Genomic DNA, 22614 nt, shown 5'->3' with positions numbered 1-22614 from the left:
GGGAGGTTGGGGACTAAACTAGTGTGGGCCAAAACCCAACTTTTAATGAGTAAATACAGAAAGAATCCTCACTGGCAGAAGTTACTGGAAGACAAATGATACATGCTTCTACAGAGGGCTGTAAACGGCTTATCTTCATAAATATGCTAGAAAGCCATTAAACTGTACTCTTTAAAGAGATGAACTTTAAGATATATGATTATATCTCAATAAAGTTGTGTTTTTTTAAAAAAAAAAAAACCCAGCTTATCGAAACTGAAACATTCCCCTCAACAAATCTTACTTATACTAGTTTATACTAGTTTTCGTAAACAAGTCCCTTTTTCAAGAGGGAAATGTTAAACTTCCTTACATCCTCATTACAATTGTAAATTACAATTCTGAATTAGTAGAGTCCAGGAATTATATTGCTTTTTTTTTTATACATTTGGCTTTCAGTGCCAATTTTACATGTTCTGTTCAAAACTGACATGAATCAACCAGTACAGCACAAGGAATGAAAAAGCTAAGCCCAGTGCATATACAGCAAATACTCACTGGAAATACAGTTATCTATCCCACATCACTACCCAAAAGCATTGAAACGTGCTTGCTACCTCAGGATCGAGTCCGAACTCCCAACACGGCATGGAACGTCCGTCCTCAAGGCCTGGCCTGCCGTCTCTCCAGCCTCATTTTCAAACCCCACAGCAGCCCTGCACCCTTGCAGACCCACACCCTTGTACTCTCTCCCCTCCGGGCCTTTACTAACCTGACTGGGAATTCCTTATTTCTTCAAATAGGAACACCTCCTTAGACAACACCTCCTCCTGGAAGCTTCTGGAGCGCCTCCTTTCCAAAAGCCCAGGCCAGATCAGAGCCTGCCTTTCTGGCTCCCCCCGTCTGCTGTTTTGGTCCCACCCAGCACTTAACCGCACTGTATCAAGTTTTATTTACTCGGTGTCTCCAATATGATTCTTACCATCATAGTCTCAGTACCCATCAAGAAGCCTGGCACATAACTACTGCTTGAAATTTGATGAACGAATGGCTGAACGAGCCCCCTACTTAGCAAATGGCTGGTCAGCCCTTTGGCACTAACCATTGACAGAAGAAAATAAAAACGATGCCAATAAGCTACTCGTGGATTACAAAGGACAGAACAATTGGCAAGAGCAGGCACAGCCAGCACAGATATCAGGTCCTGTGATAACGCTCAGTGATCTCATCCCAAGCCCTGTGCCACCTGCAGTGCCTTGGTCACAGTGCTTTTCCCTATTGGACGCTGTTCCTCTAGCTTTCAGGTCTATGCCATAGACATGGGATGGAAATACCAAAAATACCACACCACTAGCTCTAGCTATCTAGCTCTCATTCTGGACCAAGTGTTGGAGAAGAAGCAGAAAATGGAACTTCTTCCACTCCTTAGAATGGGATTTCAAAGCCAAAACGTAGCTAAGAGATCATTTAGTCCACTGGTTTCCACCCTGTGCTCAGCAAATCCCCTCAGGGGTCACCTATGGGGGACAGCACGGAGAGAGGCGCTCTGGGCAGGCTGGGCCTCTGACATGCACCAATGCAACCGATTTTAGTTCCATCACATATTGAGCTTCCCCCATAAAACTGTAAAGAAATAGTTCCACTGCTTTTGTTTAAAATAAAGTCACCTATTTGGCCCAATCCCTTTATTTTAAAAATGAAGGAACTGAGATTCAGAAGTAAATACTGTGATTTCTCCAGCAACTTAATCTCCTGACTCTCTATCCAGGAGTCTTCCCGTTGTGTAAAATCATCTCCCGACAAACTCTTAAGCGTCTTTTATGAAGTGAGAAGTTCAGATTATACACAGACCAATAATAACAAAAAGGTACAAAGGGAACAAATAAAGGACAACCACAGACTGAGCAGTACCATAGTACAGCCAATATAGAAGTACTTAACGTAATCCTTTCTCTGGGGATCCCAGACCTTAAACAAATTACTTCTCTGAGGTTTTCTCATCTATATGAACACGTGGTGGAAATTCCCAGGCATGTCAGGCACTTAGGAGAACGCCTTGCGCATCAGTCACGACAAACGGTAGCCACTACCATCATTCTGTCCATCCTTCACGATAACCTTGTGGGACAGGGACCCTCCGACTTGCCCAGGGTCACAGCTAGTAAGGTAGCCAGATTCTCCAAAGAATGCTACCGTTTGGCCAAGTCTCTGATTTTTCTATGCATCAGCTCCTTCCTTGGAAAAAATAAAAGAATATCAACCAACCTACCTCAGCAAAGAAGGTCAGCCAAAGCACTTTGAAAAGTCCCATGTATACGTAAGGTGAGTTTCACCAGGCAGAATCCTTCTAAAAATAGCACTTGGCTCAGATCAGCCCTCCACCCAGGGAAAACAGGGCAATGGATCCAAAATGAGTTGAGTGTCGCTTATCTCTGCCCTTTGGGCCCTGAGTACTGTATAGCCAAAGAGAGAAATGCTTTGCTTCCTCCAGGACTACCCACCAAGGGAAGGGGTAGAGCCTCTCTTCCCAGTGCCTCCCCACGAACTGAAATTCGTTTATTCAGTAGCCATCTATGGAACACCTGTGCTGCACCAGCATTTGCCAGGTGCTGGAGAGAGATCCTGAAGACCTCACCCTTGTCTTCAAGGAATCAGAAAGAACAAATTATAAACCAACAGTAAAGAAGCCTCTCTGACCATCTTACCTACCACAGCACCCACCCCTTTGCTCCCTGGTTTCTTACTGATTTTTTGCTTAGCCCTATACATATACATTGGAAGCTCAAAAGAAGTGATTAATTGTGCCTGAGGGTGGAGTGTGGGAAGGCAATTGTTTATAGTAAACCTCAGCAATCAGAGGCGAGTGAAAAGAAGGGTAGCTCGTATCCTATAAGGCCAACTACACACACACACACACACACACACACACACGCACGCACGCACACAGATGTCTGGCTCGGTTCCAATTCATACTGGAAAGATACAGCACCAACTGTCTCTCATCCGGGGCTCCTTTCTGCCCAAGTTCTTAAATCCAGTTCCAAGGGGCCCTATCCAGCAGTTTACAGCTCCTCTTGTCCTAGTGGGCCAGGAAGGTCTGAAACAGAACATAATCAAACTTGCCCTACCCTTTCCCAGCACAGCTGCCATGATTCACTTCCTGTTCCCAAGTCATTTAAAGCAGGGGGTTGGTAAACATATACTTTCAAGTTTAATAGTATTCATGGAAGTATCCAACTTAGTTTTTTAGTAAATCTTTTAGGCTTTGTAAAACCTAAGGTCTCTGTCCCAACTACTCAAGTCTGCCATGGTAGCTATACACAACTTATAAGCAAACGGTGTCGCGGTGTTTCAATTAAACTTTATTTACTAAAACAGGCAGTGGGCCTGTGGCCCATTTGCCAACCCGGACCTAAAGGAAAATAGGACTATTTTTAAGCAGCTTCACCCTGACCGTTTTCTAGTTACCTATCTTAAAACCTTAGGCTGTCCACATCTCACCACCGCTGCCTGGGTGTTTCTATTTCATTACTGGGCTCAGATGATCCTTCCCAGAATCACAAATTGATGCATTTCAGAGATGCAAACCCCAGGGTCAGTAGCCCCGCTGGCATGCAGAGCTTCTCCAGGTTGGGAGGGTTCAGGTGTCCGAATCCAACCTCCACTCCATGCAGAAGTGACCTATTTATTCAGCTCCCATTCCAACGCTTCCAGTGACAGGAAGGACGCTTCTTTCCTCCCAAGGCAACTCATGCCATCTCTAGACAGCTCGAAGGTAGGCGACCCTACTTATCTTTTCCTCCTCAGCCCATTTAACCACTTGACTACAATTCTGCTTTACTGCCTTGACTTTTTACTAGGATGGCAGATCCACATCAGGAATCTGTGTTTTTATGTTTATAGCTATTTTATACGGCTGTCTGTCCAGCACAAGGTGCCAACAAAACAATGCCGCACTTGGGGCACTTGAAGTAATTCAGCAGGACTGACATGGGAGGCCCAGGGGAAGAGCCGAGCAGGCAACTGACAAGGCTGGAGCGTAGACAGGGCACAGCACAGAAGCCCAGGAGGAACAAGTCTGGAACTGACCTTTCTCCCCGCTCCTCTTCCTTCCCACCTCCCTGCCCCGTTCTGACGGGGACTCTTTCACTGCAGCACCTGTTCTCTGAAGCCTTTTCAAACAGCTCCCCCAACAAAAATGCACCACCCTGAACTCGTAGCTGCTTCTGTCACTGTACCCACGACACTTCCTTGCCTATGCATTTGTATTCCCCTACTGAGCTCTGAGCTATGCCAGCGGGGGCTGGGTCATCTTTATTTTTCTGCCCCAGCCACTAAATACCGTGATGGGACAAGGTAAGAACCTTATGAAGGAAACAGTCCCACTGTATTTTGCACTGGCCAACTACATCTGGGGAACTGTTTTCAGATCTGGGCACTACATTCTAAGACAGACACGTAGCCTTCATGCCAAAGGTTGCAAATGCAAAGAGTTCAGGCTAATAATGTGAGTGGCAGCCTGCTAGGACGGTGGCTAAGAGGGAAATGCAGCCATGAATTCCATTTAAAAAAAAAAAGGAAATAAAAAGACCACTGTGTAGACCCTCCAAAACACACACTGACACGCCTGTGAGAGGATCTGGGAAGCAAATTTGCAACCTGTTTGGAACAAAGGGGCTTAAGCAAGGGAGTAACACAGTCAGAACAGCATTTCTGAAAGAACATTCTAGCAGGATAAACCAGAGGGCTATTGTAACCGCCAAGGCAAGAGGCAGGATAAGGACCTGAACCTCACAGGAGCGACGTGGTAAAGGGGTGAGTGAGGGTGGGTCTGAAGGATGACCCGGCCGATCCAGTTTTCATAATGAAGCCCAGGACGGCAGGGACGAATCTGGCAGCAGTATTACCAGGATGCAGGTTCACACTGAATTTTTTCCAAATAAACTGCTATTAAATCTAATTAATAACCTAAATATGGAGCTTATTTCTTTGGCAGGCAGTACGGCGGCGCCATGATTAAAGATTACAGACAGTGAAGCCAGACAGCCTCAATTCAAACCCTGATTTTGCCACTTACTAGCTGTGTGACCCTGGCTAAGTGACTTGACTTCTCTAGGCTTCAATGCCTACCTTAAAGAGTTACTGTAAATGTAAATGAGCTCATACATGACGTGCTTAGACCAGTACCGGGCCCATCTTAAGTGCCATGTGTAAGTTTAAGCTTCAATTATTATTTACTATTTGTTGCATTTCAACTTGAAAGTTAGTTTCAATTGTCTACAATGTTTCCTACACCTTCCAGCTTGCCACCATTGGCTGTCTATAAATCTGATAAGCATGTCTTCTCTATGTCTTCATCCAAATTGATGTTCAAATTGTTAAAATATCACCAAGAGCAGCCCCCCAGAATGTCACTGAAAACAGCCTGTCCAGATAAACAGATCTAGTAATCGGAATTGCACAATACCTGCGTGCAAGCCAGCGCAAATTTTTCTTTGTCTTGGGATCACATGAAAAAATGTTAGATACCTAATTTTAGCTCTTAAGAGACACATTATCTTTCCAGCACATTCCTGATCCCCAGACTAGGAACCTTTTCAAAAATGAATTGTCCCGATACACATTAAAGTGCTACATGGTAATTCTCTCTGGGTGGTGTGGGTTTTCTCTTTATTCGCTAATATGCCTATAATAAACTTGTACTGATTTCATAGTTTAAGTAAAATCATGGCAAAGCTTAAAGAAAGACAAGGATTCTTATGACTCCCTCTTAGTGAACACAAGCTGGCTTCTACGGGTCACTGTGTTCCTATCCTTTGCTCCGTCAGTTTTAGAATTTTACCAGGGATCGCTTGTCAGGTTCCCGACAATACCCTCAAATCCACGTAACCTACAGATTAACTACAGCTCAATCAAACATCTCTACAAGGAGAAGGAGAATGACTCTGCCTTCAAAGTATGTCCAGAATGCATTACTTCCTGGCCACCCCCACTCCCACCCAAGGCTGAGCCGCCGTCTTCGTTCTCTGCACTACTGACCACTGCAAACGCTTCCGTATCTGCTCTCCCTGCTTCGGCCATGGCCACCGCCCGCCTTTCCCCACCCTCCAGTCTGTTCTCTCACAGCAACGAGTAAACCTTGAAAACCTAAGTCAAAACACGTCACTCCTGTTCTCCGCTCTCCAGCGGCTCCCACCTCACTTAGAATGGACTCCAAAGGTCCTGCCTGTCCCTAAGGCCCAGCGTGATCTGGGTCCCATGACTTCTCTGCTCTTATCTCCTACTGCTCTTTCCCTACTACTCCACTCCAGCACGGGGCCTCGGACATGACAAGTCACACCCATACCTCAGGGCTCTTCCACCTGCTGCTATTCCCTCTGCCTGGGATGCTTCTCTCCCAGATACCTGCCTGGCTGGATTGCTCACTTCTTTCAGAACTTGGCTTAAAATATCACCTCATTGGAGGCCTTCCCTGATCACCTGATATGAAGCAGCAATTTCTCAGCTCAACACTCTCTCTCACCTGAATCTGCTTTTGTTCTTCTGAGCACATATCACGTAACGGACCTAATTTATCTATTTACCTGTTTGTTTGTTTGTTAATATCTAGTTATTTATTTTTATCTGTTTCTTCCCATTAGAAAATAATCCTTGAGAGCAAGGGCTTTTTCTGTGTTGTTTAATGCTGTGTATGCTGTATACTTAGTGCCAAGAACTGTGCAGTGCATGCAGTAAAGTGGTCTATTTCGTCAGCAGCACACAAGCCCCGGTTTATAGCAAAATACTCTGTGTGTAACAGGTATGTGGAATAAGTTTGCTGATAAAAAGGATTAGCTCTGTCCCTCCTCCCCATTCACCAAGTGTATTTAAAAACATTGGTGCACCAATAAAAAAGAGACTAAAGAATCCTCAGCAAGACCAATGAACAAATGAATACAGTTGCCACTCCACCCAACCAGAAATTAATTTCATGCACCAGTTCCCTGAGGTAAGAAATTGCTCCAGGGGAAGGAACACAACAAGAATCCTGAACCAACTAACAGGGCAAGAGTCTGCCTAGAAGTTTCCCACTCCCTCAAGAAGAGCTCTCCACCGTCCCTAACTAAGCCTATTTCCCAGGAGCGGTGACCATGAGAGTGAAAGGTCTAGCTCATATTCCTTTCCTATGCCCAGGACTCCTCTGCCTAAAACCCAATTGCCAGGCTCTTTCTCGGGTTGCCCTATTGCTCTACCTTCCCGAGAACCTTTCTCGAACAATTACCCAGCTACCACCGACCACCAAGACCACCTTCTCCACTCCCCAGTGGCTCCCATCTTAGAAGAAAACGCACTCCCGAGTCTTGCCCTGGCTCCAAAGCCCTCTGGGAACTCCCTGTTCTGTTTGATTAGTACTCTCCACTGCCGGGGTCAACAACCACCAATAACATACCAGCACACAGAACCCACAAAGGGCGAGGAAAAGAGCTAGTCGTCAACTGAAAGGGTTTTTCTAATTTATTCATTTTGTTTTGCTTTCTAAAGGTTATGTCAGTCACTGCCTCAATCAAAAAGTACCTTTCTCAAAAGAGAGACGTTCAAGTACAATGAAGATAACCCAGGTTTGAAATCAAGTCCTACCATTGACTACCTGTGTGAACTAGAGAAGTTATTTAACTGTTACGGTGACAATAACAGCACTTACCTCACAGGGTTGGTATAAATATTCAGGCAGGTATGTATGTCAAATAGGACTGGGCCTGGAATATGGTAATGATTCAGTAAATGGCAGCCAGGCCTATTTCTCAAGGTTGTCAACTTCATGCAAAGATTTTCCTTCATTAGGTTGGCTGGTTGATGAGATGAGAAACCACGTCAAGTACTTGGCATAGTATTTGCTTCAGAATAGATCGTCAACAAATGATAACTTCTCTCCCTCTCTCATAACGATGGAAAAATGGTCGATGGCAGGAACAGCCTTTTCTATGAGTGTGGCCAGGTTTCACTGTACAACATACTTACCATTTAGGTAATTTAAGCTTTTCCGTCAGTGCTTCTGGCTGCTCCCCCAACGCTCACTGTGCTGGAAACAGTCGCTCTGTCTTTCTGTGGCAGTTGTCTCTTGACCTGGATAGAATATACACAAAAAGGAAGTGATAGGTAAAACACGAATCGCACCAAGACTGAGCTGACCCAAAAGCGCGTCCCAAAGACCACGACACACAGCTCTACACAGCTCGCTGTCAGAAGAGACAAGGCAGGATCCGAGTCCAGATCCGGACCCGAAGGAAGCGGGCTCTCTCCTTCTCGGGGGAGAAGTCTGGCCCAGGGAGCTTCCCCTTTCCTATCAGATGATACGGTCCCAGGGTAGATGACGTTTTTCCTTAAATCAACAGGCCTACATACACTCAACAGTCTAAAAATTCATATGACATCTTACAGCGGGGAAGGATCTCAGAATCCACTAGTGCGATGCCCTCATTTTAAGGAAGGAAACTGAAGTTTGGAAAGGGTGAGTCACACAACAGCTTAGGGCTAAAGTCAGATTCTACTAAAAATAAGATGTTCTGGAAGATGGGTAAGGCGGGGAAGCACCTGTTGGGTATCTATCACACCCTGGGCAACATATTTTATGTTTCATATAAAACAACAATACAATGTAGATAAAGAACCTAAATTTCAAGAAGTCAAGGTACTTGTCCAAGGGCTTACAGCTTACTAGTAAATGGCAGGCAGGATTCAAACCCAAGTATGTCTGACCTCAAAAATTACTTCACCAAGCTGACTCTCGCTGGGTGGCCGCCCAGACGGGGTCTTCAAAAGGGTCCTGAGCCACCCCGTTATCAACCAGAACTACAAATAGATAGAGCTTCTCTGTTTGCAAAGTTACCCTTCGGTTTTATTGCGAGCCTTCTCTCTACAGGAGAGCTGAAAAGCCTAATAACCTGCTGAATCTTACCCCTAAAATTACAGGAGTTACTAAAAGTGGAAGACCTGGGTCAAACTTTCGTCTATCCTAGTCTTGAGGAAGAATGGAAAGATAGCTTCTAAGTTAGTGGTAAAGCCAAAGCTTTTGTCCATGGTCTTATCGACTGTGCCCCTCTTCTTTCCTCACAGCCACCCATCCCTCCCTTCCATCTCCTGCAGACCACCTTCTGACTTCCTTCCAAGGCTTCTGGTCCCTTTAATCTAATTTCCACCTCTCCATCACCAAACCCATAACATACACATAATAGAATCCACCCTTTACCTCTATCACCCCACAGACATAGGAGGCTACAATTAAGATGGAGAAATAACAAAGTGATAGTTTTTTTAAACAGCTTTTTAAATAAGATAAGGACCTGAAATTTCAAGCCAATAAGATCTGAAAAGAATTATTGATAAGCAATGAAAATAGCTAGAAAAAAGTAGGGAAAAGGGATCTGTCCCAGGGGCAGCCCCAAGGGATGGCCTGGGTGGGTGTGGGAGAAGCTTTAGCTCTCCCTCCCTGCCACACACACTTCCAGAAAAGAGTCAGTCTAAGTAAAATAAGTGTGAGTGCTTCTCAAACAGCTTCAGAACTGGCCCACAGACCTATCCAGCCCTCACCCATCCATCACCTGTCTCCTTCCCCCTCCCCACCCACCTTACACACACACACACACACACACACACACACACACACACACACAACTTCCTCTACATAGACTAGAACTCCCACATACAAATTCTGAACTCCAAGAAGTGGCCACATAAATCTGATCTATCTCCACTGAGGTCCACGCAGCCCTAAGCGTGAAAGCAGCACCCCGACTGCCAGCTCCTGCCCCCCCACACACACTGCACTGCCAAGCTGGCCAGCAGATCAAGGCCCAGGGGGCTAGTCTCTTAAACAGGATCGAATGCACTGCCAACCTTCCAGCAAACAAGGACCTCCACGTGACCCTGACTGGCTTTCAGCTGTCTCCATTGCCGCCCTTATTTCTCAGGGTGGGAGCAAGCAGCAAATGACATCTTGCCTCTGCTTCTGAGTGTCATGCACATTTTGCATCCCAGCCGCATCCCCACAAACAAGAGGAGGAGGACACATCCCCAAACCCTTCAGTGCTGCCCCTTCAGAGAGCTTTCCACCCCGACAGACCCACCCACATCACTTCCCTCAGGCATCTTTTCTGTGCTTCTTGTCACTGTTGGTGGTGACAGTGGTGCCGAGCGCACGCATCTGTCTGTGGAACAGCAGAAATGAAAGGACCCTCACAGATCACGGACAGGCCATCACCTCGATTTCAAGAGGAAAAAGCGGGTCCCAGGGAGAAGAGACCCGCCCAAAGCTGCAAAGCAAGTTCACGCGAACACGGTTGGGTCCACCTGAGATAACAAAAAGCCACACGGAGGAAATGCACCCAGAGGAAATGCACCCGTCCATCCTCACGGCCCTCCTCACGGCCCTCCGCTCTCAGACGAGCTTCGCTTTTGTTCCCAAAACACTTTGATAATGGATAAAAGGCTAGGTGGGGATTCTGCTTCCAGTATGCTCCTCCCACACATAACAACTATAAACTCTGCGTAAAAAGGTTTTTAAAACTATCTGAAATGAACAAAGGTTAGCAGATTTTGGAGAGAAGCTGAAAATTGGAAGGGACTACCGTGTTTCCCCGAAAATAAGACCTCGCCAGACAATCAGCTATAATGCATGTTTTGGAGCAAAAATTAATATAAGACCCGGTATATTATATAGTACATTATATTATATATTATGTTATAGTATACAATACTAATATTATATTACATTATTATGTATTATATTATAGACGTGGTCTTACATTGTAGTAAAATAAGACCGGGTCTTATATTAATGTTTGCTCCAGAAGATGCAGTGGAGCTGGTTGTACGGCTAGGTCTTATTTTCGGGGAAGCACGGTAGCATGGGATGAATTCCCCATTTTTGGAGCTTTGATCTAAGGGTTGTCCAGCTGAGGTTCCAGTTAAAAAAACAACCCTAGGTTTTCTCTCCAGAGGAACCAGAAGACAGAGCCAGAGCAGCCACAGATAATGGGAAGTAAGAGAGAGTCAGAGAAGCCGAGTCCCAGGTCCTGCGTGTAAACTCTGCGCAAACCTCTAGCTGACCCCCGAACCTTGCAGTGCACAGGGCAGAACCCAAGGACCTCGGCTAAGGACGAAAGAACTAGGCTGAGATATGAACTGCCACCCATAGCAGGTGAGGCAAGAGTTTGCCGACTAAAATGAAACATCCACAGAAACCAGAGCCTCCACCGTGTGACATTCGCACTCATCCGTGGTCAGGATACAATCCCAAATTACACAAAGAAGTAGAAAAATTAAACCCTCTGCAAAGGAAAAGACAGTGAGCAGAGGGCAATTCCAAGATGAGCCAGATGTTGGGATTATCAGACAACGACATTAAAGCAGCTATTGCAGCTAAGCAGAGAAACTGAATTTTTTTAAAGTGGCAATCTTAAAACAGACAACAGTACCTGAAATTTTAGAAATTCACTGAAAGAGCTTACGAACAGAATGGAGGCGACAGAGGAAAGAGTCAATGAAACTTGAAGACAGATCAATGGAAATTATCCGAACTGAAATAACTCTGGGTCAATAACTCTGCAGTCTCTAGAAAAACCACCCTTAGACCTTTCAGCTGAGTGGACGCAGTGATATCTTTACTTTCTATTATCAGAAAAACTGACCTCAGAGAGAACCAGAAGGACTAGGGATCACACAGAAACCATTACCTGCGATTCTGTTGGACCAGCGCACCCTTCATTTACTAATTAACCTCTTGAGGTCATCCAGATAGAAGCAAAGAAGAATGTGTGAAGGTGGAAAATGAGAAGACAGAATAAAAACTTAAACCCGAGATACCCTAACCTCCACAGACCTAGGAGTCAAATATACAGCCCCACTGGGTGTACTGAGAAGCTAGGAGCCAGGTTTGTTTCCCCCACAATTGCTAAGGCGGCATCCTTGGGGTGTTCAGGGGAAAAGCCACAAGGGATTTTAAAGTTTTTTCTGCCCTATTCAGTCTCTTCCCCAAAAAAGCCAAGCTGGTAAACGGGCTGACGACAGGATGGGGTGGGTCCGGGGCTGACGAGTGCCAGCAGCTTTATGAGAGCCAGCCTAGTGCCACCCAGCTTGGTAAAAGCAGCTAAGCTAAATGCCATCACTGACCAGCTTCCCACACTCAGGTCACTGCATGTTGGCGCTCAGGACGCTCTAGGGAAAAGTGGAGGAAGAAACATCAGCTGAAGACATGTCGGTTTCTATAAGCCCTGCCTTTTTCTGATCCCCCTCCTCCCACCTCTCACCCCACCTGCCCACAAGGGAAGAGAATCCAGAGCAAGTGCTCTTTTCTGACTAAAGTGGGAAACAGAAAAAGAAAGAAGAGATGCCCCCTGAGTTTAAAGAACCTTGGTCAGGGAGTTCTGCCCCTAACACACTGTCGGACCTCAGAGAAAGTCTTTCTTTATACTCTCTGGGTCTCAGTTTCATCAGCTGAACACAAAAGTCAGACAAAATGACATCTGTATCCATGCTATCTCCATCTGCCCTCGAGAAACTATAAATAACAGGTCTCAAAAGACAGATGTGGAGACACGTCCATTCACTTCATTCGTTAGAATGGCTCAAGCTTATACGGCTATTCAAAATTTTTTAAGGATAATAAACTCTTATTAATTCCAAAAGTGTGTTAATAACAGAGATTGCAATACCTGTGTATGCTGGACTGCTGAAACAATGTCTTTCTGTTTCTAATTCTCCCAGGATAACTTTTTTATCCATGTAACACTCGGGATAAAAAGGCAGATACTTTTGTCCCCCATATGACAGATGAGCAAACACACTAAGAGACGTGTGACCCTTAGAGGAACCTTACAGAAACAGAGACAGGACTAGAATCCAGTAATCTCATCTCTGAGCTTCCAGGGTTTTTTCCACCTTACGAAAGAAACCTTACCTAACGAAGAACCAAGAGTACGAACAAGAATGGAATTGGAAGGAAAGGATTTTAAAACTTTCAAGTACTTTGGAAGCACTTATTAATAAACAATTGATAAGACTGGCTTGTGATTAAGGCATCTATGGAAAGGCCGGCCCCAGTCCGCCACCTAGCTTTACTGTTTCTTTCTCTAATAAGTACTCTCTAATTGAGACTAGGCTTCCTTGCAATCCGCCCGTGTTTGTGGGGTACAGAAACAGAACCACATGTCTAACAGTGTGGGTTACTCACCTGCTTTAAGACAGCTGGTGGAATCAGAAGGACATGCTGGCTCCCTTTAACCTAGAAGTCTTATCACTACCATGTCAAGGGGCCACAAGGATTAAAGCAGGTAATGGCAGATATGGCTAAACAGCAAGTCACAGCAATGACCCTTAGAAGAAAGGCACCAGCAGTGATTTTACTGCCTAACCTAATCTTCACAGTGACCCTATCAGGTAAATAGTCTTGTGTCTATTTCATAAATGAAGAAGAAATAAAGGCTCAAAGTCACATAACTGGATAAGTGTATTCTCGCCTAGGTATTTGTGCCCCCAAATTTGCTTTCTTCTCCCCATTATACCACCTCCCTAAGGAATTATCTCTCAGATCTTACAAGAAAGTCGGTCCTGATCCACAGCCCAAACACCACAAGCCTACATAAGACTAATGAATCAATCTCTCCCTCTCTCTCTCTCTCTCTCTCTCTCTCTCTCTCTCTCTCTCTCTCTCTCTCTCTCTCTTCCCTCCCACCCCCATCCAAATACTGACTGACTACAGTGCATCAAGCTCTGAGTTAAGCACTGGGGATAAAACAGTGAATAGAAAGACCTGTCTCGTGGCATTTACTGTACAACGCAACAGAAAAAAACATTGATGAAAGATCATACTATTAAATAGAAATTATATAAAACACAATTAATAGAACCTACCCACTGAGGGAGATCTAAGAAGGCTCCCACCAGTGGTGAGAACACTCCAAATAGACGAGGGACCTGGTGAGCTTGAGGAACTCGAGTAGCTCTCTCTGGGGACCAAAAAGGGGGCGTCAAGCAGACACATGAGGCGACGCTGGAGAGGTATGGAGAGAGCCAGGCCATTAGGGGCCAAGTTACAGATGTGGGTCTTTAGCCAAAGAGCTACAGGAAGTCATTTAAGTGTGAAAGAAGGATACGACGTGTGTGACGTGTGTTACAAAGATCACTTTGGCTTCAGTAGGGACAGTAGGTGGAAGGAGGTAAGAATGACGCCCAGAGAGCAGCAAGGAGGCTAGTTCTCTGGTCCAGGAAGGATGATGGAAATACAGCTAACAATCCTGGGTGCATACAGGGCACTCGCTATGTACCAGCCACTGTTCTAGGCACTTCATAGGAATTAATTTCATCTTTATAACAACTCTGTGCAACAGATCCTGTCATTCCCCATCTTACAAGAGGAAAGAGGTTACGTAATTTAACGAATTACATGCTCCCCCTTCGTGTTCTGGCTTCCCTCATAATTGGTCCCTTGCAAACACCTTTACTTCACACACTCCGCCCCCACAGCCCTTCTTCATATTCAACTACTAAAACTTCTCCTCGATAAACCGAACTAACCACCACTCCAGGCCTACACCAAGCAGCTAAGTTGTAAACTACGTAAGTTGTGTCTCTAGAGAAATACAACTACATTGGCTGGTGTTTTTGTTTTGTTTTCTTCATTAAGAGTTTATGTGAGCCAAAATGACGCCACATGGTCAAGCTCCGCATGCTCCCCATTGACTGGTATTTTAAATGTATCCCCACAAGTTCCAAACAGGTCCCTCAGTGCTGCCAGCATCCTGCGACATCCCCCCTAGCCGGTTCACGTCCTACTCTTCAAAGTGACCCTTCCACATCTTTCTCTCTCAATAAACCTCCAGCCCCTATCAGCTAATAACTGTCACCGAGAGGCACCATTCAGGCCATCGCCTTCCCAACTCCAAATCTAACCACATGCCAGCCCTCTGCTTCCCCGTTAGAAGGAAGAGTCTTCGTTGGTATATAAAGTACAATTTTGCTGTCTGGTATGGATCCAATCCCCTCTTACCTTCACGTGCAAACATCCCCCTGTCTCTTACGTCACCGTTTTTCTCTCTAGACTCATGCCCGTCAGCAGACAAACATGGTGCTCAAAGCACGGCCCACAAACCACCACTGGCTCAGACCAGAAACCGAGAGGAAGCATTTAGACGTCCGTGCAGCACGCTGACAATGCGGCCACATCCACGCACGTGGTCCCAGACTTCTCCAACGGGGTCCAACCCAGTAAGGGTGTTGATGAACTCGTCACATGTGGAGTGGACTACGTACAAATCAGACATAGTGGGACCACATGGAGGTCCTGGACAGATTAGGGAACCATCACTGGTCCTGCATCGCAGGCAGCTTGCCACGCTGCCCTCTAGAAAGGGCTTCTCAGACTGGAAGGTGCACACACGTCAGCTGGGGATCTCATTACAACGCAGGTCTGATTCGGCAGGTCTGGGGTAAGGCCTGAGTCTGTACTTCCATCAGGTTCCCAGGATGACCCAGAGGCCACCTCTGAGAAGTGAGGTTCTAGGAATTCCCATCTTAAAAACCAAAAAAAAAAAAAAAAAAAAAAACAGAAACAATAAGCTCTTTCTGAACCTCTCCTTCCAGCTACTTCAGCCGCAACGTCTCTGCTTCTCTTTACAGCAAGGCCTCTTGGGAGAGTAGTCTCTACTCTTCATTTCCTTCCCCCTCTTCCCTCGGTTCACTCCAGTCAGGCTTCTGTCCTCGACATTCCACTGAAACGGTTCTTCATGGTCAAGGCCTCAATTTCCCCAAATTCCATGGTCACACTTCTTTGAACTCGAAACATCATTTAAGACAAAGAACAGCTCTTTCTCCACGGAAACACTGTCTTCCTCGGTTCCCGGATATCATACTTTCCTGACCTCCTTCCTACTCCCCTGGCTCATCCTGAGTCTTCTTTGCTGGCGCCTTCTCTGCCCGTCCTGAGACCTCTTTATCTGCAGCCGCCCTTCCTTGGGTAATCTCATCCAGTCCCATCATTTTTAATGTTAATGACTTCCACATTTTTACCTTCTGCGCTGATCTCCCTGAACTCCAGAAGCACGTCCAACAGCCTACCTGACACCTACTGAGATGTCTAATGAACATCACATATCCACAGTCTCACATTCTTGATGATATTCACCCTCCAACCTTCTCTCCCCAAACCCACGCTTCTCTGAATCCTTCCCTGTCTCAGCTCACTGCACCCCCATTCATCCAACTGCCCAGGCCTAAGATCTGGAATCATTCTGGGTTTTCCTTTCCCTCACGCTGCACATGAAAATTCATCAGCAAGTCTTATCAACTCAACTTCCAAATTTTCCTGAAGCTGTTCTTCTGCTCTTTCCATCGCCTAGTTAGGACTCCAGCGAGTCCCAGCTACTGGATTTTCACCCTACCGACTACCACAGCCTCCTTAAGCGTGCCTGCTACCGACCGTCCCCAGACAGAGCCTTCCCCACATAGGCAAATTCAATTTCTAAAAAGTGAATCTGATCAAGGCTGTATCCTGCTTAAAAACAACGAAACACTTCTAACGGCTTTCCCTTTCACTTAGAATAACCCAAAGTCCACACCATAGCCTCCAAGGCCCTACAGGATGTGGCCCCTAATCACCTCTCTGCCCTCCTCTCCCACCAGGTCCCGTCCTCACTTCCTGTTTCTTGCACACACTGTGTTCAATCTCTGCCCTGGCTGCACCCTTTACCAGCTCTGTAAAAACTTGAACAGCCAACATAAAGTAACTCAACTCTAACACAGCACCCTGATTTACGCTCGCTCACCCTAGCACTTAACCTTAACGGATATTTTGTTCATTTGTTTACTTCTTGTCTTCACCTCCCCACGCCTATGCCCACATTCTGTCCAGCTCATCTCTATGTCCCAGGGCCGAGAACAGTGCCTGGCTGACCATAGCTGGGTCTTTGGCATGACCTGGGGGAATGACCTGGGCTGGGGACATAAATGTATGAGTCATGTGCACAGAGGTGTGGTGACAAAAACCAGTGGGGTAGGTGAGATCACCCAGGGAGAAGAGAGGAGGGCCTGAGAGAGCAGAACATTTAATAGCTGCAGAAAGGATGAGCCTGTAAAAACAACAGAGCACTAGGAGGAAGAAGAAGTGTTATGTCACTGTGGCTAAAAGAAAAGAGTTTCTTTCTGGAAGGAAGGAGTAGTCAAGAATGTCAGCTTAAATCTTAAAAATTAAAGATTGAAAATGTCGGTTGAATGGAGCTTCCTGGAGGATGTTACATTAGTGACCTTAGGAAGGTGGCATTACAGTGAAACGACAGGGGCAGAAGCCAGAGAGGAGCAGGCTGAGTGAGTGGAGCGAGGCAGTGAATACAGGCACCTTTTTAGAAAAGTCTGGCTGTTTAAAAGCAAAGGTGATAGAGTAAAGAGAACGCTGGGCCGAGGAAGAGTTGCTGTGTCTGTTTTTGTGAATGGAGGGACATCCTAGAGCCACAGCCTGTAGGAACTGCAAGTCGCCCAAAGGTTTCACACCTTTGTACCCTCACACACAACTCAGAATGCCACTTCCCTTGGACTGATTCATACCTACCCCGAGTATCCATGTAGTAGCTTTTGTTTATATAACGCATACATCTCATCTCCCTTACCACAATGGAAGATAAAAACGCCCTTCTCCACACCTTTCCTTGGTGCAGTCAGGAACAGAACACTGGGCTGTACGTACTAGAGACCCTGAGTTTAAAGGTTTTCTGCGGCCTTTTTAATTGGAATGCACATTTTGGGGGCGGCACTGTTGTTCTAGAAGCTCCTTTCCATTTCATGGCCTCTAGAGAACATCTCTTTGTCTCCATTCCACATTGCCTGCTGCCCAGGCAACGTACGATAATGGAAAGAGCACACATGGTCTCGGAAGCCAGGGAATCTGAGTTCCCACGATAATTCGGTCACATCAGTTTAGGTGATTCAACTCCACAATCTCAGTTTCTTCAAGTGCATATAGAGATTATAATCTCTAAATTTCATGGGGCCGGTATAAAGCTTATATGACAATATATATTAAGTGCCTAAGCACGTAAGGCCTGACATAAAATGCATTCTATAAATGTTAATTCAATGTTCTTCTCATCACCGTTCTGATGAAGCCTTATATCCCCTGCACATTTTTATTTAGTTTCTCCTTCCCTTTTATTTAGTTCCTTTCCCAGGGAGCCCTTGGGAAAGAAACCTTGAAAAATAACTTGCTCAGTTCCAGCAGAAATAACTTGAAAGAAGTACTAAGAGGGTGGGTGGCTGGGCGGCTGGAGCTAGAGGTGTAACCAGGCAGCATCAGAAAGGGCAGGAAGGACACTAGAGTTAGGAGAAATGGCCAGGTTCTCGGCAGCTCCCCATCCAGTTCCTTCCTATAACCATGGCTGTGTCTCTTCATTTCATTCTTTCGGTAAGTCAGGCTGACAAGTCTCAAGTGAATGTCTCAGTATGAAAAACAAACAAAACAAAACAGCAAGCGCACACACACACACACACACACACACACACGGCAGTACAAAGGGCAAAGGAATCCTGAATCCTAGTCTTGTCACTCTGATTTACTGGTTCTGTGACCCTTGCAAAATCACTGTAATTCTGAGAAGTTTCCACATTTGTGAAATAGAAACAATAATAGGTTTTGACTACAAGATTGTAAGGATCAAATGAAATACTACTCCGTGAAAGCACTTTGTACACTAGAAAACATGGTTATTGTTATATTACAGGCACACAGAGCAGTGACAGAGTCTACTGCTGGCCAGTGTAGGCGTAAGTTTTACTGAGAAAGCTCTCAGTTCTGGAGTACTGTCCAAGGCCACCTATGTCCCACTCAAGTCCTCCTGTCCCCAGCAGCTGGACAATGTATGTTCTTTCTAATTTCACTTGATTCCCTTTTCTTAGAGAGGCTTCTTGAGCTTCTCTGACTAAGTGGCTCCATGTCCCCAAAACAGTAAAGATCACGAGTCCCGATGGTCTCTCAGGGTTATGTTTTGGCTCTCACATTCTCGTCTCCATCCCACACGCCCGCATCTCCACCTGAGCAATGTCCAGTCTCCTTTGCATTACAGCTTTACATCACCTCCTAAGGAGAGGGCAGGAAGGTGTCTCACGGACGTTCACATTCCCCACCGCACGAACGTGGAGATTTGCACACAGAAAGGACTCACAAGTGTTGGCTGAATTGACTCAATGATCATTTCTAATTTTTTGCACTTATTGTCCATACCACACGACAATTACAGCCCATCTTCTTATTCTCTTGTGCTCCTTTTGTGCCTCCATACGCCTGGCACAGTGGGAAACACACAGTCCACATTTTTTAAAGAACCGGTAACGAGTTCTTTTCTTGATCAAGGTGAAAAAGCACAAAACCAATGAACCTATCCCACCTACGATTTTTAACAACCAGCTTTGGTTACTGACATTTATCAGTGGGTCACAGAAGGACATTCCATGACAGAGTTATCCCACTGATAGAGGCCAATGAAATGCAGGAGTTGGGGGGCCTTTTTCTCCCCAGTGGCATCAATAATATGGTAAAAAGGCAAATAGCCAGCAGACAGACCTGGACTCTAGAGTGAAGCAATCTCTACTGTGGCTCCCAGTGACCCCCACACGTTCGTGTGCCACCCCCCCCCATGGGTGGGCTGGAACTGATGACTTTTGTCTAATGAAGATAACAGGGCAAGAGGTAGGAGAGGTCACTCTGAGATTAGATGTAAAAGACGATGACCTCCTTCTCGCTGCCACTGTCTCGTGGACTCTTGCTTGCTTGGAGGACACTAGCTGCTACGCTGGAGGGGCCCACGTGGCAAGGGATGGAATGAAGGTGGCCTCCCTCCATCAACCTGTAGGAACTGAGGCCCTTCGTCCAATGCCCGCAAGAAACTGAATCCTCCCAGCAACCACCGCATGAACTCGGAAGCCGGTCCTTCCCCAACTACATCTTGAGGTGCCTGCAGCCCTGGCTGACATCTTATTTGCAGCCAGTAGGAGACCCGAAAGCAGGGGACCCATCTAAGCCATGCCCGGGTTCCTAACCCCCAGAGACTGTGACATAATAATGTATTGTTTTACGCTACTAAATTTTATGCAGCAACATACAACTAAGATACTCTATATATTAAAAAGGGGAAGAGAAAACCTATGCATTAAAAGATTCTTAAAAGACCTATCAATCACAATGTATGGAGCTTAACTGGGTCCTGATTCAAACAAACTGTAAAAAAACTAAACAGAATCATTACATTGATGAAACAACTGAAATTTAAACGACTGGATAGCTTGATAATAGTAAAGAATTCTTGCTAAATTTTTGATGTGATATTAAAATTGTTTCAAAGGTTCTTAACTTTTAAAGATGCATATTGAAATGTTACAGATAAAATCATAGGATGTCTGAAATTTGCTTCAAAATAATACAGGACTGGGGAGAAGTGGGATGAGGCTACAGATGAAACAAGACTGGCCGTGAATTCATAACTGCTGATACTGGAGGACATGGGAGTTCATTATGAAGCTTCCTTTTGTATAAGTTTGAAATTCTCTGTAACAAAAAGCCTAAGAATGGAGGGTGGGGTGAAGTCCAAGGACCCTTCTGGGGCCGACATCCTATGACCCCACAGTAGTGCCTCAGACCCTGTGCTACAGCTCTTCTGACCTTCCCCAGGTGTCCTGATCTAGACACACCCCTTCAGTCCACGCCGGTGACCAATAGTACACTTTCCCACAAACTGTTGAGCACTTTTATCTGATGAGTGAGTTACAATTCGATTATTCGGACAATGTGGCCCTAGCAGAAAAAGGGAATGGAGTGCTACAATGGTCATCGCTAGAAGGCGCTGGGCATACATCAGGAGGAATGACCCCTGGGCTTCCCAGGGTAGGACACAATTACCTGTCACACTTTGCTGTGCCCTACCTGAGGACACATCGGCCTCTGACCCACATAGCTATTTGCACATTTCCCCCCATGCTGTGTGCAGACTTCATCTTTCAATCCCTTCAAGTTTTCTTTTCATTAAACCTTGAATATCCCCATTGCTGTGAATGACCTATTTTCCCGTTTCTAATTTTGTTCAGCTCATCTTTTTAAAATCTCATGGTCTACAGTTCTATAAGATAAGAACTTCAACAGGGAAGAAATCACATCTGCTTTTTCTGGTCAGGCTTTGATTTGATTCTAAGGTTAGAAAACCAACCGCTGAAGTTCCACTAAGACTCACACAATAACGTGAGACTGAGAGAGACAAATGTAAACTTAGCGACTGGTTCCCCCTCTTCCTTGGGGCGTACATACCACGATTGTTACTGTCACCTCCCCCTTCCACTGTACAAGACTTCCGTCCTGCTCTAATCTGTCGTGATAGCTTCAATCACCCACAAACTATTTAATTTTATCCCTTACCCTTCACCCTCTCTTTAAGAATAGTCCTGTGATATATTCTATTTGAGGGTTTCCAACAAAATATTAGAAAAACCTGGGAAACTTGCAAAACCACCACTACTCTCTGACAACTGACCCAATTTCTACAACAAGTCAATGATATGAGAAAGGGGAGAATAGGGAAAGAGGGAAAGAAATTTAAACATCACGTGCATAGTGTGGATTCTGGTTGGATTCTTATTCTAACAAACTAACTGCAGGAACATTTTCGAGATGATCAAGGAAATCTGGTTATGACCTAGGAATTAGATTATTAAGAATTGGTTAATTTCATTAAATTTGATAATAGCATTATGGTTATGTGAGAAAATGTCTGCATTTAAAGACGCACATGGAAGTGTGTAGGGTAGAGTAAGCGGTTATTTGGGCAGACAGTGCAGATGAGGAAGGAGCGTCTGGAGTTCTGGAAATGTTCTGTATCTTGATTTCAAGCATATCTTGCTGCAATATGCATCAAGATGTATATACAGGACTGTATGTATAAAAATTCACTGAATATTTTCTGAAAATTGTATGTATTTTACTGTAGATCTGTCTCAATAACGAACAAACAAATATGGGAGTAAAAATCAGAATCTTAGGTATCGGTATTTTATAAAAGCACGATAAGCAATTCTAACGTGCAGCTAATGCTAAGAACCATTCTTCTACCGCTCTGAGCTCCAACTTAAGACTCCCAGGTCGTCCTACTTCCGCTGCAATAGTAACTGTGAGACGAGGTAATAACAGAAGCTGGAAGAGGTGGTGGAGCAGAGAGAGAGGCACCACTTTGAAATGAGTCAGGAACCAGGGCGAGGAAGGAAAGGCAAGGTGAGTGCGGATGGAGCTAAGAACACAACTGACAGGGCCAGCTCAGATTTTTAGTTCTAGCTTTATTACTAACTACGGTTGTAAAATTAGGCAAACTGCTTCACTTCTCCAGACCTCACTAAGATCTCAGCTTGTGAACGAAATCTGGAGAGGAAGTTCAGAGGAATCAAGTAAGAACAGGCCCTTTTGAAAGACCCCAGGTTTACCTCTAGCATAGCAAAATCGTTCTGTATTATAATTACCTACTTGTTTATCTCCTCCCACCAACACTTGAGCTCTTAAAAGGCCAGGATTTTGTATCGCATCTCGGAATCCAAGCACATGCATAGAACTAACTTGGCACATCGTAATGGTTCAGTAAATGT

General features: G+C 45.2%; 1 protein-coding gene across 5 annotated transcripts in view; it reads right to left on the bottom strand.

The window, feature by feature from the left end:
• Window positions 1-22614, bottom strand: part of LUZP1 (leucine zipper protein 1) — an 89463-nt gene that overhangs the window by 17263 nt on the left and 49586 nt on the right. For all 5 annotated transcript variants that reach the window (XM_081057513.1, XM_081057511.1, XM_081057512.1 and 2 more), the window contains one exon: window positions 7978-8082. The gene's annotated coding sequence lies outside the window, so the exon portion shown is untranslated. The remainder of the gene's footprint in view (window positions 1-7977; window positions 8083-22614) is intronic.

This window comes from Rhinolophus hipposideros, assembly GCF_964194185.1.
Source record: "Rhinolophus hipposideros genome assembly, chromosome: 8".
NCBI classification, from domain to species: Eukaryota; Metazoa; Chordata; class Mammalia; order Chiroptera; family Rhinolophidae; genus Rhinolophus; species Rhinolophus hipposideros.
This window is presented reverse-complemented; position numbering and strand designations above follow the sequence as displayed.